The sequence below is a fragment of the Protomyctophum parallelum genome (assembly GCF_964188405.1).
Source record: "Protomyctophum parallelum genome assembly, chromosome: 1".
In the NCBI taxonomy this organism is placed as follows: Eukaryota; Metazoa; Chordata; class Actinopteri; order Myctophiformes; family Myctophidae; genus Protomyctophum; species Protomyctophum parallelum.
In genome coordinates this window covers 28,276,128-28,293,537 of record NC_139697.1, presented here as the reverse complement: position 1 = coordinate 28,293,537, position 17,410 = coordinate 28,276,128, and the positions used below count along the sequence as shown (strand labels likewise).

Below are 17,410 nucleotides of genomic sequence, written 5' to 3'. Positions count from 1 at the left end.
GTGCATCCAAATCCTCACGCCTTGCCTTCCTTCCTCGTTATGCTGTCAGACTCAGGTGTGAAAAGGTTGGAGCGATAATGGCAGGTTCACTGTTGTATTACGTTTGGGAAGGGCAGCGGTAAGCCATGGATTTCTGTCATAAAACAGGAGGTGTGTAAATGTGAAGAAACTGAAGGTTTAATTAGAAAGGACACAACCACGATTTTAACCCCTTTAAGGTGTTGTAAGCATTATGTTACCCAAGTAGTTCTGGAGTAGTTCCACTTCCAACAGATTGTGTGCCCCTGGTTTTTCCCTAGTGGGACTGATTGACGGTAGCTACTGGGACGTAAGTCGGGACTTGATCACTCCCGGCTGGGTCGCCTGAGTGAGGGGTATGATGTTGAGAGACCCGAAACCCCGTTGACCTCAGGATACATCACTGAGGATACGTCCCAGGTGCATCCATGCGATGTTTTTTAGTTATGTTATGCTTTAGCTATTGAAAAATAGCAGATCTACAAGCTAGGGTAGACCTACAAGCTTGTAGGTCTGCTATTTTATCGTGAAAATGTCGGCGCAAACCTTTGAATATCCTTTTACGGCGAACGTTTTTAACGCTGGTTGACTAAAATCGTATGACATTTAGTCGATTAAAACTGGACTAACATTCCAGGTGACTAAAATGTGACCAAATGAGAATTATTCAAAAGATATGACTAAAACTAAAATCCAAATTTCCGAGGAAAACAACACTGTAGTGAGAAGGCTGTCATGACTATAACCGCCCCACCCCCTCCATACAATAGCCTTGAAACCAGGGGTGGAAAAAGTATACTCAATTGTTTTACTTAAGTAAAAGTACCAATACTGCAATTTAGAACTACTTCGTTACAAGTAAAAGTACGGAATTGAAAATGTACTTTAGTAAAAGTACAAAAGTATTGGCATCAAAATGTACTTAAAGTACTAAAAGTAAAAGTACTCACATTGTAGAATGTCCCACTTCACAAGTTCAAAATGTGTACAAAGTCTATTGAAAATAGCAGATCTACAAGCTCACAATGTCGCATTGCGACGCATTGTGAGCTTGTAGATCGGCTATTTTCCAATGGCCAAAGGGTTGAAGTGGTTAATGTATGTTTTCTAATCAAACTTAAAATCGCCAAAGTAACTAGTAACTAAAGTTTTCAAATAATTGTAGTAAAGTAAAAGTACAAATTTTGGCGCTGAGATGTAGTGGAGTATAAGTAAAAGTACTGGAAATTGGAAATACTCAATTAAAGTACAAATACCTCAAAATTGTACCTAAGTACACTACTTAAGTAAAAGTACTTAGTTACTTTCCACCACTGCTTGAAACCTACTACAATGGACGCCCATTAAGGAAGTAAGGAATACAGACTGGAGGTTTTACGACTTCCGCACATGTAGATCTATACTCCATATAGTGGATTTAGTTACGGATGTGTGGAACTGACACGCTTTATACAACACCCACTCCTTCTTTCCTTGTACTTTATATTCATCCTTCCACCTGGGATGATGAGGGAATGTAGTACAGTACATCTTAACCCATTTAGACCCGAGGACGATTCTACAAATGCCTTCTTAAATTGTATACTGACACGCTTATCTCATTTCGACCCGAGACCGATAAATTAAAAAACAGCGCCCCCTACTGGTACTAATAGTCATACTGGTGCTCATTAACGTCACATAGGTGAACAACACATAGACACGGACATTGCTGTTCCTTGGAGTGGTTGCACCACTCAATAATCCTTTTTTCCGTTTTCTGAAAAACCTCATGTTTCTATGTCAGTGGTTCTCAGACTTTCATGTCAAGGACCCCAAAAGATAATCTGTAGCCTATTTGGCCTCTCCGACACCCATCTGAAAATATGTTGTTCCATGTTGTTCATTACATTCACCCATTCACACACACTTTCACACACCGATGCCGGGGGGAACCATTCACGGTACCAAACCTGCACATCAACACCAACTCTGGGGGAGCCCGGGTTCGAGCTGGCAACCTTGCGGTTGCCATCCGGTCCCTCTAACCCTGAGCCACCGACACCCCTTGCGTAGTGCGGCACTCGTGCTATGAGCTTGTAGATCTGCTATTTTTCAATGGCTAAAGTATAACATAATGCTTAAAACAACAAAAGGGGTTCCCGCCCAGAATGAGTTCTACAACACCCACCCTTCTTTCCTTTATATTTCCTCCACCTGGGATGATGAGGCAATGTGTTACAGTACATCTTTAAGGGAAATAAAGAAAAAGCAGAATCCCGGGACGCCCGCTGGCCTAGCGGACCATCCAGGTGCATGCCTGACAGCATGTAGCAAGTTCGCGTCCCGACGACCTTTGCTGCATGTCATTCCCAGCAGTAGCGTGCACAGACATTTAGAGGTGCTCAAGTGAAAAAAGGGCACCTTGTGCAGCGCGTGGAACCGGCCGGTTGCCTTAAGTGAGATTTATAGATTTTGGGACCTAAATAATATATTAGAAGCTTTTTATCAAGAATTGATGAATGTCACCATGGTACACTGTACAAAAAACAAAACAAAAAAAGACCCCTAGTGTCTACTGTCTATCTGTGCACGTCACTGATTCCCAGTCTCTCTCCCTGTTTCCTGTCTATCATCACTATATCCAATCAATAAAGGCAGAAAAGCCCCCCCAAAAAAAAAAAAAAATAAATAAATTATATATATATATATATATATATATATATATATATATATATATATAATATAAAAAGAAAAAGCAGAATCCCTTCAGTAGCTCAGAAGCCTGGGATTAAGCAGGCTAAATCCTTTTCTTTATACTTACTGGAACGGCAGTGTCGCATGGCAAAAATAGCCCAATAGTTCACAACACGTCGTATGATGCAATGCGTTGTGATCTTGTAGATCTGCTAGGCACGGCGAGTGACACCGCAGTACGACCGCATAAATATAAATAATGCAGGCGCTCTCTGTGCCCTTCACACACATTCACTCATCCACTATCTTGCACACTTGCTTTAAATCCTGTCACTCTTCACCACATCACCCAGCCAGCCACACAGACAAGCCCACATGGAAAAATAAATAAATAAAATAAAGAAATCATTGAAACATTCTCTCGGGACGGGAGCTGCTGCTCTTAAAGGCCACAAATACATTATTTATCTGAAGTGGTTGAGTGTTTTAATGCTCACTGTGTTGTGCTTTTTTGCGTGTGAAGACTAAAGGTCATGTTCCTGATCCATCTCGGTGGTCTTAGGGTGAACGACGATGAGAGATTGGATTATGCTCAAAAAGGAAGCTCAAAATGATTGATTGATTGATTGATTGATTGATCGATCGATTGATTGAGTGCGTGGCTGCCTGCGTGTGTGGCTGCGTGCGTGTGTGGCTGCGTGCGTGGCTGCGTGCGTGGCTGCGTGCGTGTTTACTATCATACCTCCCCTACCTAACGAAGAGCACAGGCACATCTCTATAGGGTAGGGGGGAGTAAGTCTCTAGGGTGTTGTAGGGACTAGGGAGTAAGTAACCCAACCTTTCAGGAATCTGCTCTCCTCCTGGGAATGGCACTCTGTTGTTCCTGCAGCATACACCAGATGTGCACTTATGTTATGCACTGACATACAACTGTATACCACAAGTCAACTGTTCACACACACACACATACACACACACACACACTTGCCTGCGTGCGTACGTGCGTGCGTGCATATTGGGTGCGTTTGTGCGTGCGTGCGTGCATATTGGGTGCGTGCATGCGTGTATATTGGGTGTATTGGAGAGAGAAAAGAAAACAAATAGTTCATAATTTTACAGTAATTGTACTCTGTTATCTTTTGTGGACAGAAAGATAGATAGATAGATAGATAGATAGATAGATAGATAGATAGATAGATAGATAGATAGATAGATAGATAGATAGATAGATAGAAATATATGTCTGGCCTCGCTATCCATTTGGACTGACACTGAATAGCATACTAATGTCTGAAGTATTAATATATAGGCATAAGTTAAGAGGACAACAGAAAGTATAGCATTTCATATTGAACCGCATACACACACCCATACACTACAATACTACATTGTAAAGCTCTTTGTAAAGAACCTTGGTGTTCCTGCTCGCCAACAACAGAACATATCTTTTCATTTCCACGCATCCATCCATCCAGGCCATGGACGTAACGCTATAGCCTCCTAGCTGGCTCCGTTGCGTAAACTACCTCCGTGCGTCTTTGTCTGCCGTACATGTGACGGCTGCACAATAAGAGCACACCACAATGGGCCACTTATGGAGCGACTGACGAGGATCCTCTGTCACTCGTGGCCTTGTGCGCCCGCCGGCTCACGCAGCGAATCAGGTTCCATTCCTCCTCCCCTTTGACAAGAGGAGGAGGAGGAGGGTGCGGCCATGTTGGAAATCTGGAAGAGGTCACCCATGTCGAGAAGGTTTAGAAGGGGGGGGGGGGGGGGGGGGGGGTAGGCCTAGGCTATACCTCTTAAGCCCTATAAACCAAACCAAAGGGTCACCATGCAACTCCTTTGGTCCAAACGGTTGCAAGGAGTTAACGCTAAAACCGTCTCGACCCTTTGGTGTGGTTTGGGCCATTGAATACCATGCGTTGAATCACTAGGGTCAACGTGGGTCAACAGAGAGAGAGAGAGAGAGAGAGACGACACATTTTGTGGTCATGTCCTTTTTCTCATGTAGAAACCACATTTCTATAGCCACACAAACTTAATATTATGACAAGAAGTACATTGGTTCTGATTAACAGTAGACCTGCATTGCTTATAAAAGTCCTCTCAATTAATAGAAAAGTAGTTAAGTGACTTGAATTTAGATTAATTGGCTTTAATTGAAGTCATAACGCTGATGATGAAATTGATTTCACAAGCGTTTAGCCTAGGTAACAAGACAACTCACCCCGTTTCTGTTTTCCTCCCAGAATTTTCCCCAGTGAGGGGTGGGAGAGGCTGGACAGCAGACGGCTGGACTTTGAATTTCTCTAACTATAAACTTTCATGACAGCAGAACAGCCTAAGTACAAATATAATTTATGAAAAGCTACTACAGTGAAGTCTGTTCACAGAAGTTGTTGTAGGATATGTGGGGATTATCTGACGAGGTACCATTTGAGGGGGCAAAACCTTACATATACTAAATAATACTAAATTGTTTATAGGTTCAATATAAGTAAAATAATATAGCCTTTCCACAGGAGTATCTTTTTATATTTTTCCAAAAAGAATACAAACAGCCAATAGCATATTACAAAGTTATCCCCCTCACTGGGGAAAATTCCGGGAGGAAAAACGGGCAAGCACCGGGGCGAGTAGTCCAGTATTCCTAGCCTACATGTCATTCTCTCTCTCTCTCTCTCTCTCTCTCTCTCTCTCTCTCTCTCTCTCTCTCTCTCTCTCTCTGAGAACAGCCACTCTCAGCATGCAGCTGAGATCATCCACGCTGTCATTGTCAGCTGACTGTCTGTCTGTTCATCTCTCTGTGTGTGTCTCTCTCTCTCTCTCTCTCTCTCTCTCTCTCTCAGATGTCTTATCTGTATACCTTGAAAACTCCGTCATGACTTTCTGGCATGTTGACATCTACCCTCTTGACCTCTAGTCCAAACACATGTTGACATCTACACTCTTGACCTCTAGTCCAAACACATGTTGACATCTACCCTCTTGACCTCTAGTCCAAACACATGTTGACATCTACCCTCTTGACCTCTAGTCCAAACACATGTTGACATCTACCCTCTTGACCTCTAGTCCAAACACATGTTGACATCTACACTCTTGACCTCTGTAGTCCAAACACATGTTGACATCTACGCTCTTGACCTGTAGTCCAAACACAAACAGTATAGGCTACAGCAGTGGTTCCCAAACTGTGGTGCGTGCACCGCTTGTGGTGCGCGAGCGCCTTCGAGGGGGTGCACGACATGAAAAGGCTAATGGTGGTGCTATGGTTTTATTTTAAATATATTATGCCAATATATGGAAAGTATATGCAGAATATAGCCTATCCTGCATATATATATGCCATATTGAGGTTCATATATGTTAATAAATGTGGATAAATAGGACATATACAGTATGTCCCTATATAGCTTATGCAATTTATATTTCCATGTGGGGGGTTCGTCAGCTAGGTCGGGAGGTAACAAAATGGTGCATGGCCAAAAAGGTTTGGGAACCGCTGCCCCACTAAATGTATAGGGCGGCCTATCATAGTTTATGCAAAAGTAATATGTTGGTTAATTCCCCAATGTATGTACAGTACGTACTTTATGGTCAAGGTAGAGGCAAAAAGTCACTCACTCACTCAAGGCCTATTCATAGTCTGGATTTTCGGTGAGGTGACCGCCGGAGCTGTAATAACGTGGAGCAGTGGTGACTAAAAACTGGGCTGGGGCTGGTGGTGGTTTTCTCTTCACCGCGGCTCAGTGACGTCATGTTGTAGTTCGGTGGTCACCTCACCACCGAAAATATTAGACTATGAATAACGCTTTACTCACTCACTCACTCACTCACTCACTCACTCACTCACTCACTCACTCACTCACTCACTCACTCACTCACTCACTCACTCACTCACTCATTCACTCACTCACTCACTCACAACAAACATGTGGATCTGGGCCAGCCTGCACTAAATGCGTTTTTGGCAGGGGAGTGGGGACCCCCGGAAATGCTTTGGCGACTCCCGCCCCTACCCACCCCCAATACAAATTGACCGCTACAATAACCTTAATAATAGAGAAAATACATCATATATATTATATATATATACTGAAACCAGATATAATCATTAAGGAAGGTTTATGCATGCACTATGTGTACTATGTAAATGTAAACTGTCAATTTCCATTTTCCAGCCATTCAGTTATTTTTTTTCATTTTTTTTCAAAATAAATTCGGGACCCCCCGAGGGGTCGCGACCCACAGGTTGAGAACCCTGCCATAGTGGACACACTACTGTATTTAAATTGATATACGGTCAATCTAATTGCTGCCAGTCAGTGTCACGTGAAGTTACTGAACTGTGAACATGCTGTTGGAACTGCTTGTAGTTGTTTGTTCTGCTCTTCTCATTTTTGGAGGAGTAGCACAGCCTGCTCCATATTTATAGCACGCACGCACGCACGCACGCACGCACGCACACACGCAGAGACAGTAAAGTTGCGCTGCAGACGGCTCTGTCAAGTCAAACGAGCATAAGCATTTGACTTCCGGTCCGCGGATATAGAAAGTAAGGGCTAGATGAAAAATAATAATATTGCATAATTGTCTTTGTCATCTCTACTTTGATTATAGGCTCACTCAAATAAAAAGATAGAAGTGCCAAGCGTGTTAGCTCAGTTGCCCCGAAATACCAGTATGTGAGTGTTGCTTTTTCGTAGCTGGGGAACAAGGAAAAAGTCAAATTGAGCGTCCCGTTTTTTAGGGGCGCTAGCCCCTCCTATATACAGGTTTAATGTTTGTTTTCAGTTCAATGTTTGTTTTAAGAAACGCCATTGACAATGAAGGGACAAGTTACGTCATCTAATCCCTAACACAAACATTAAAGGTATATTCAGTGATTTCACTTAATTCAAATATCACTTTTTTTTTGTTTTGTTGTGATAATCCTCCCTACTATAGAGTGTGCTGACCATATAAGGAGTTAACCCCTGGGGTCAAAAAACCATAGGTTTCGTTTTTGGCTAGGTGGCCCAGCCTTCATCCAGAGGGGTCTTCCGCCAATCATGATCGAGCGGGGGCGGGCTTTGGTGTACGTGCTGTTGGCCTGTTGCGTGTCCCTCAACTGTAGTGCGTGCATGTGCACATCTTGTTACCGGGGCGTTTTCTAAATCACCCAAATCACTGAATGCATCCAACGTTGGAGCCAATCCTGGAAGAAGAGTGTACTTCCGGGTGCTCCATGCGCTTGTGAGCAACTTTTATTCAAATTAATTGGTGGGGGTGCCGTCCGCTCTCTAGATATTCTAATAACTATGGTGTATTACTTGCGCAAGCAGAGCGCGCAAGTAATGTGGTTTATCCGGCGCTTCGATGTATATACTGAGAGTGACGTAATGTACCAATGCCGGGGTATAACTGGCTCTCGATGGTGATGTAATAAAGATATGTTTCAGTGTCTTTCAGAGCCATTGAGCAATGGTTGAGACAAAGCAGTGAAAGATACATAACGCCAGTCTTACCCAATACCAAATATTTCTGTTTTATTAACACAAGGCTGCTGTACTTTATACCTCATACTTTAAATGCTTAGTATGAGGTATAAAATACAGCAGCCTTGTGTTCATAAAACAGAAAGATTGGGTATTGGGTAAGACTGAAATTATGTATCTTGCAGGATTCTTCACTGCTTTGTCTCAACCATTACTCAATGGCTCTGGTCTCAGCCATCGCGGTGGATATTAGACATTCCGTTTTATTTTATTTGTTATGTTGCCACTACTGTTGGAGCAGCCATAAACTACACAGGTTCATCTCGATGTTCTGGGCATCTTTGTAATGTTAGTGTTAGTAAAAAAGCAGGTAAAGGAGTAAAGTTTGAGGCAAACTAACATCAGTCACTCTGCCGTTCACTGTAGTGGAAGAGGTGCGCCTGGTGAGGGTTTTACCCCCGCAGCTACGTCGAGTCCGCCTACAGGAAATACGTAGGCTGCGACCATGAAACCGGTATGGAATCGGTCTATAGTAGGGAGGATTATGACAACAAAACAAAAAAATAAGTGATATTTGAATTAAGTGAAATTACTGAATATACCTTTAATGTTATTAATTTGCTATTAAATTGAAACGTTGTATTTTTGTTTCCTATTCCTTCTTCTTGCAGGGTCAAAACTAATACTAATGTATTAACATTAGGACTATAGGAGCCTGTAGGTGCCCGGGGCCAACATTTGTTTCATTAATACAAATAAAATACAAATCTTAAAGGGGTCTGAAAAAAGTAATTCAAGTCAATAATGACCTTTTTTTTTGGTATTCAGACAGCCAGCAATGGGTAGAACGCTCCTCAAAAAAATGTAGTCTGACTCTGACACATCTAGGGGTCGCATTCAAATTAAGATTTTCCTAGAGGCTTTGTCATTGGTCGATTTGGGAGCGTACCTATGTTCCCCAGGTTCTATGTTCCCCACCATGCAAAAAAGGTTCTTTGTTCCCCACTTAGAATAAACCTAAACCAGACACCTATAACCTAGTCATTTTAGTAATTCTAGTATGACTAAAGGTATTTTAGCAACTTAGTCTTAGTGTTACTTTTAGTAGCAAATTCTGATTTATGCTCAGTCTTTGAACAATCCATTGAACTTTAGGCCTGCCTAGGCTACTTAAACTATCTAATTAACACTACCATTAAATACACTAAAACATAATTGCTCAGACTGTTGAACAAAGATGGCAAAAACAAACATTCTTTGTTCTACACTTATACATACAAATGTATAGTACAAAACACTGAAGTCCTTAAACCAGAAACCTAACACTAACCCTAAGGTAAGTGGGGAACATAGAACCTGGGGAACATATGACCCCGTCGATTTGCCTTTCCTGATTGGTTAGTCATTTCGACCAGCTTTTTTTTTTTCAACCAATGACAAAGCTTCTAAGAACATCTTTGAATGCAGATTGCGGCCCCTAGATGTGTCAGAGAGACTACATTTGCTGGCTGTCTGAATACCCCAAAAAAATCAAATTAAATGTTTGACATATTATTGCTTATAGCAGCTTTAACATTGTGAAGTACATATTGATGATGTCATCAAGATGTACTTCACAATGTTAATGATTTTCTTTCAGACCTACAGTTGTAGAAAACACAGAATGAGGGGACTTTATTATTAATTATTTTCACACAACTAGACCTGGCGAATTTTGCGCACATCTTGTGGGCACATCTTTTTCGTTTGCGCACATGTTTTCATCTTTTTCGCATGTATTATCTTTTGCTCACATGTTTTCATTTGTAATAATAGATGACAGTAAAATGTTGTTAAATGAGTGGAACTTCCCTTTAACTGTAATTTATTTTGAAAAATCAGCGACCGGAAGTCAAGTGCTTACGCTGGTCCAACTTGACGCAGGGTTCTCTCCTATGCACGCGCGCACGCACACGCTCACACGCGCGCGCGCGCGCGCACACACACACACACACACACACACACACACACACACACACACACACACACACACACACACACACACACACACACACACACACACACCGCAAGCCCAGACATCAGTAGTAGGGGAGAGACGTTTCCTCCGTCAGCGGCGCTGGAGCAAAGCTAGGAGAGGAGAGAGACTCACACACTCTCCATTACACCGGGTCCGCACAGTAAGTAACACACCGTACGGCTCGGTTCTTTTAAGCTGACATTGCTTTCTTTCCTCTTTTAATTTAACCAAAGTGCCAGTTGTTGTAAATGTATGCTCTCTCTTTAGCTGTGTGTTGTTGGGAGAGGAAAATGGCTGAGAGAGAGAGAAGAGAAACAACTAGGCAGGGTCTGTCTGTCTCGCGCAGACGCGCTGCTTTATTATTATCGTCCCAAACTATAAAAAGCCTTTAGGAAATGTTTTACTTTTTAGTTTTACACTCTGACATATTTTGTATTCGTGCACCGGGTGTGTGTGTGTGTGTGGAGTGGACTGTGTGGAGTTCGGGTTCTGACACTGTCATGTCGAAGTGAAAACGCAAAGTAGTGTTTTATGAAGTGGGACAGAACAGAGAGAAGGGAGCGGAGCTTCGGGTCGGCAGCTGACTCGGCTCCACTACTATAGTAACTGCGCCACTCCAAACATTTTTCCTCCTCGTTCAATAATTTCTCATTGATATCTAATTATTTTCTTCGTAACAGGGCTGTAAACTGTTTGAACTGTTGTACTGACAGCAGAAGCTGTCAAAGCGAGGCTTGCCCCCTGTTTTCCCCCTTCTCTCTCTCTCTCTCTCTCTCTCTCAACCGCGGAAGTGCAGATATCTGTCTGGTATACAAAAAATACAGAAAACTAATATCACTTCCCAGCTTTGAAAATAAATACGCAGGACTTTCCCTTGTGTCTTCAGTTCAACTGTCTTTAATTAATCTGGTATAGGCTACAGAAAAAGACACAGAACACTGCTTTATCACAGACAGTCCCACGGTCTCCCAACCTTTTGGAAATAAAAACGCAGGACTTTAATTCCCTGCTGTGTCTTCAGTTGAACTGTCTTTATAACTGTGTTCTATGTTACTACACCACACTGTGTGGTGGTGGTGGGGGGGGGATTCATTGTAAAGGACACACGGGTTTGTGATTGCTGCCTGGACGACTGACTACCCGTGATGTCATTCATCCGAGCTTTGGATCATTATATAACGGGACTCACTCACTGTAGTGTAGGGGAAAGCCTAGTGTGATGGTGGAAGCAGCCTATTTTTACTCTTGTTTACAGTCAGACAGTAGTACTAGGATGGAAGGCTACACTGTGAAAAGGCTGGGCGTCAATTCAGTCAGTGCAGAGTCCACAAACAATGGAACCAATGGAGTATTATTTATGGGTCCAGTTAGTTCCATTTGTAGTAGGCTGCCTGCTACACTCCAGTGTTGTTTTTGGCAGCACATTTCTATTTTAGTTTAGTCATAGTCTTTTGTAATTTAGTTTTAGTCACCTGGAATGTCTTGGTGTTAGTCTAGTTTTAGTCGACTAAATATAAGATTTTAGACGACTAATTCTACAGTTTATTTAGTCGACTAAAATATATATTTGACGGGCCTTGATACCGTCGTAATGGCTGATTCTACACGACCTGTTGTGAGCTTGTAGATCTGCTATTTTCAGCATTCAAACCAAGTGGATATTTTGTCCACTAGTCCCTTCGTAACATGTTGGTCTCATTTAGTTTCCATTTAGTTTTTGTCAGTGAAAAAAGGCAGTCGACCAACATTTCCCCTCTTGGTTTTTTGGTCGACGAAATCAACACTGCTAGTACACTCCCAGAGTTACTCTCCCGTATAAAGGTCCAGTTGGTTCCATATTTGCACTCGAGAGTTTTATTAACATGAGGATTGTACTGTGTAGAAAGAAGGGCTTCATCAGCCCATGTTGTGCTGCAGAGTCAGACCCATATACAGTAGTTTAAAATTCATATGGCGTATTGTACGGTACTGTCTACTGTATAATGTCTACTGTATAATGTTTGCCCCATCAGTCATGAGCAAAATGTTGCTATCACTCGATTAGCTGTGAATATTCACATGCGTGGAGAGATGTTGTGTGAATATGCAAATTAACTACCGGTATCACATATTAGACGGCACACATTGTTATTAATTTATGCACATCATGCATGTTATATTTGCACATGTCTGCCTGAGGGACAGCAATACTTTTTGATTATTATGCCCAAGCATTTTTGGACGGGAGCCATATGTCATATATTTGTGAACAGACAAAAAGTCAACCCTGTTGTTGGCCTTGCTATAAATAATATCTAAATGAGATGACTTGAGCCAAAAATGTGTCTCTCCATACGTTGGTTTCTGTGTGATATTGCTTGTGGTTAGCCTGTTTGTTTTGGCCTCGTGCCATGCAGCCATAGTTGTCGAGGACTGGATGGATCACACTGTTCTTTCTTCCCATGAACCTGAGGATTTGGCCAGAAGCTGCCTGTCAACAAAGCATAACACTGTATGTAGGCCACGCTACCTACATGCCTCCTGAAACCAAGAGTTTTCACTTGCCACAGATGTTGTCTTTTCATATTGGTCTAGAATGGGCAAAGTCATGTTTAATCTGGAGGGGCCGTGCTTTAGCCCACTCTGGACAGGAACACCCCTTTGTGTTTTAAGCATTATGTTATACTTTAGCTGTTGAAAAATAGCAGATCTACAAGCTCATAGTGCGAGTGCCGCGCTACGAGCTTGTAGATCTATTTTAGAAAAATCGTGGAAATGTGTCGCAAATATTTGAATATATATTCTTTCGGTTTTTAACTCAAATCTTTGCTGCTGGAGGGGTTCCTGGAATAACATATTTTTCAGATGGCGGCCGGTGGCCAAATATATATAATTTTGGGGGTCCTTGACGTGAAAATGTTTGACTACGACTAACATAGAAACGTGGGTTTTTCAGAAAACTGTCAGGATTTAGAAGGCATTTGTAGAATTGTCCTCAGGTCTAAATGCGTTCGATTGTATTCATTTTGAAGTGATCCACTCGACCATTAAAGCTGTACTTGTGCCATGAGTTCAGCTGTGCTTTAATACCGGCACAACACACACTACAGTATGAGTACACTTCATATTTAAATCATTAGCCTCTTGGGCAAAGAGCTTTTTGTCATGCACTTTGCATGAAAACTTTAATGTTCAGTATTCTTTGTGAATATTCAAATCTTTCAACAACACAAGGACCATTTCTCATTCATCTTTGACTTTGACCCGTTGATTTTTGTGTAACAGTCTGCTATGATTGATGAATTTATTAACAGATTGGAGAATTACAGTACATTTCAACTCAATACAAAACTGTTAACGACACCATAAAGTATTACACTTGTTTACAATAGGGCCCACCATGTTCAATTCATAATTCTGTAACAACAACACAACTCTCAGTCCCTCCATGGATAAAAGCAGAGACTCTGTCCTCAAATTAAATATGATTTCATTGTCACAACTTCACAAGGCAAATGTCTGTTGAATGTTGAAATGTTAATGCCAGTTAGGGCTGCCAATACAATATATCAATGATATTGGATGATATGAGACTATATAATGCGGAATATTGTGATATGGCATTGGCAGAAGTGCTGTCTTTTACTGTTCCCGGATTTAAGTGAAGTGAATACTGTTCTAGTTTTTATATTATTTGCCTATATTTTGAGGGACGCTATAGCCCCTCCTATATTCAGCTATTAGTATAGATTTTCGTCTTACGCAAAGTTAATTCAATTTCCATTGACAATGAATGGACAATTTTACGCATGTCTGAGCAAATCGCACGATGATAAGAGCACCCGTCACCTCACATGGGTGTGATTTTTATTAAATTTATAAATGTATACAAATTAAGTAGAACAAACTAGAAAGGTATACATGAAATAGTACCACTATTAATAATACCAGTACTTTTAAGTTTAATAATGATGATAACTAGAATTTCGCGTGTGTGCGTGTGCGTTAAGGTTGGGCGATATGCCAATTTGTTTCAACTGCCAATCGTCTGACCAATATTCGCCGATTGACGATGTATTCGTGTCATAAAAGTAAAGTGAGAACAGCTCACTGCAGGTCGCAAAAAAGCCAGATCTACAAGCTCTCAAGGCGCCGCGTCCTGCCTGTTTTCGCAGCTCCGTTCGCTAGGCGTTGAGAGCTTGTAGATCAGTCCGTTTCTGTAGACTGCAGCGCAGCCAGGGTAACTTGCTCCCTTCCCTCCCCGCACCGGTCGTCGGAGGCTCGGAGCGGAGCCCACAAGCTGCTGCGGCCGGGCTGATCCACACAGGCTCTCAAGGCATCGCGTCCTGCCTGTTTTTCAGTGCCGTTTGCTACGCGTTGAGAGCTTGTAGATCTGTCTATTTTTGCAGCGCTGGTGTCGGGTTCACGTTGTCAATAAAAATAACTTGGATTACAGGCGGAGATGAAGTTCAATCAGTGGGTTGCACCAGTATTGGCTAGTGGCTACACGCTAAGCTAAGCGCTAAGCTAATGAATGATCCCCGTGCCTATACACTAACACTAGTAGACAGTTTTTTTATTTTCCCCCCCGCCACTCACGGGTGGCACATTGGGATTGTGATGAGACACGAGACAGCAGTGTGCATTCTGTTGTGACTGTATATTATTAAACTGCATGGGTCTGGACTCCGGAGCTTAAACAACATGTAGGCTACAGCCTCCCTCGGCTCCCAGGCAGGCTGCCGTAAGTGGCAGTGCCGTGCCGCGGTGCCCGATGCCCGATGCTGGCTGCTGACAGTGCTGAGTGCGGGGAGTGTGGGAGCATACCATTATAACGGGGGATTTCCACCCGGCCGCTGTTACTACTTTGCTGGGCCAAATTGATTCACATGTTGCTCACACTTTACAGGTTATCTGGGCTAAATCGTCCTGAGAAATCGCCTAATAAAGATATTCGGCGATTGGATTCGTATATTCGCGATTGACGATGTATTCGTATCGTCACCCAACCCTAGTGTGCGTGTGTGTGTGCGCAATGAAAAGTACTCGGCAGGCGAAATGGCGAATTCGAACGGTGTAATTGTAATAGTTTGGAACAAACCAAGTAGTGTGGAAGAACAATGTTGACGTAACTAAGAGATTCGCTGAGTAAGCGATATTTTATATACAGTGATTTAGAAGGAATAAGCAAAATCGTGAGGCGAAGATTCCTCTCCTTCCTTGTGTTTTTCTCCTGCGGACAGGACTGTCAGGGAGACTCGGAGATCAGAGCAGCACAGGGGAGTGGCTTAAAAGACGGGGTAGTAGTTGCCAGGTTGGCGAATTGTAAGCGAGTCGTAGTGTGTGTTGAATGGCATTTGTGGGCTTGTGAATGAATTTTCTCACATGTAATTTGTGCTCACTTGCATAGACCTGGCGAATTTAGCGTGGGGAAAGGGCAACAGTGTTCCGGGGGTGTGGGTGCTTGGGGCGATAATGTTTGTAGTAAAAAAATGCATTGCCGCCGTGAGTGTGGACGGGAGGCATCTTTGGTGGCACTGCAATGACCCGTGTTTGGCGGGTGGTGTCGAGTGTTGGCGTTGGGCGCGATAGGAGGAGATAGCGTTGCAACACTGCGAAGGTAAGTGTGTGACGTCACTGCCATGTGAGTGTGTGTGGGTGTAGTGTGTAAGATGGTGTTGCAATAGCGAAGTAGCTGTTGTGGCTTTGGGTTTCTTGCCATGTGTTGGGTACAAGTTCCCCCTTGTTAATATAGATAATACAAACCTACCAAAACATGCGATTGCTATTTCCCCCTAGCCTTTGATCCTGTATGTGCCACTCACTTTCAAATGCTAATGAGAGGCGATTATGGGCCACTGTGTCCTAATCACAGGCCATTTGGATGAGCTTGGCTCATTTGTCAATGCCACTGCCATCCGTGCACACAGGCAAGTGCACGAAGAACAGGGAGTTAGAGTCACTGAGTGCTGGTGGTGTGTGTGTGTGTACTGTAGTATGTAATGTATATTCATACAAATGTACACTGACATATGTACATACTGTAGGTTTGCATGACTTTGCACTATTACATTGCACTAGCACTATTGCACTTTGGGTTAATGATACACAGTATGGTTATTTATTTGTATGCCAGTGGTGAAGCTCTAAACTGAATTTCGTTGTTTCGTGTAAGCAATGACGACAAAGGTCTGTCTGTCTATCGCAGATGTTTTGCAGCCTTTCTAACCTCTCTCTTTCCGTATTACTCTCTCTCTGGCTATCACAACCTCTGTGTGGGGAATAGAGTTGGAGTGAAATTTCCAGGACTGAGTAGTAGTAGTAGTAGTGAGTACTTTGTGGCTTTCACAGATGAGCTATGCAGTGACATAATGTTGACCTCTGCATGCAGGTACAGGTTGTATGATTCAGGGGGAGGAGCCAGACGACTGACCAATGAGAGCTGTGTGTGTGTGTGTGTGTGTGTGTGTGTGTGTGTGTGTGTGTGTGTGTGTGTGTGTGTGTGTGTGTGTGTGTGTGTGTGTGTGTGTGTGTGTGTGTGTGTGTGTGTGTGTGTGTGTGTGTGTGTGTGTGTGTGTGTGTGTGAGAAAAATGGGTGGTGTTGACCTGGGGTCGGTATCAACCTGTGCTTGCTGTAGTACTTATGGCCATGCATGTCTGTACACATGTAACACACACTAATACAAGTTGGCAGAACGTGCACCATGACAAGCCACGTTGCTTAACACATCGATCTGATGTGCTCTCTCTCTCTCTCTCTGCTTTTCTAAGCTCTCTGTTAGTAGAGACAGAACTGCAGAGAGACATTCAATGTGTGAAAAGAGGAGTTAACGGGCAATTATGGGCATTAGATTTGCCCGTAAACCTCAAGTTTAGCAGGCATATATATACAGTAATATACGGTAATATACAGGTGTGATGGTATACAATTCGGGAGTTTACCGGAGTTTGTTGGAAAGTATAACGGGAGTTTCCTGTAATATACACATCCGTATTCCATGCTTTTTTTTGCGCAGTGGTTCTCTGGTGATATGCAACTTTGTGCATATGCTGAAATGAGAAATGCTCATGATGTGTGTTTTTAATTCCCCATCTTCCATATCTGGTAAAGGGGCTATGCTCTCAGCTCTTGCTGTGGGCCCTTCCTCTGTCTGTCTGTCTGTCTGTCTCTCTGGATGTATATAAAATGTGCTGGGTTATGTATCACATTCTGTAACATGATACTCTAAAGAACAAT

General features: G+C 42.7%; 1 protein-coding gene across 1 annotated transcript in view; it reads left to right on the top strand.

Moving 5' to 3' along the window:
* Positions 1 to 10,241: 10,241 nt before the first annotated feature.
* atxn1a (ataxin 1a) overlaps positions 10,242 to 17,410 on the top strand; it is a 161,894-nt gene continuing 154,725 nt past the window's right edge. The window contains exon 1 of the mRNA XM_083779817.1: positions 10,242 to 10,354. The gene's annotated coding sequence lies outside the window, so the exon portion shown is untranslated. The remainder of the gene's footprint in view (positions 10,355 to 17,410) is intronic.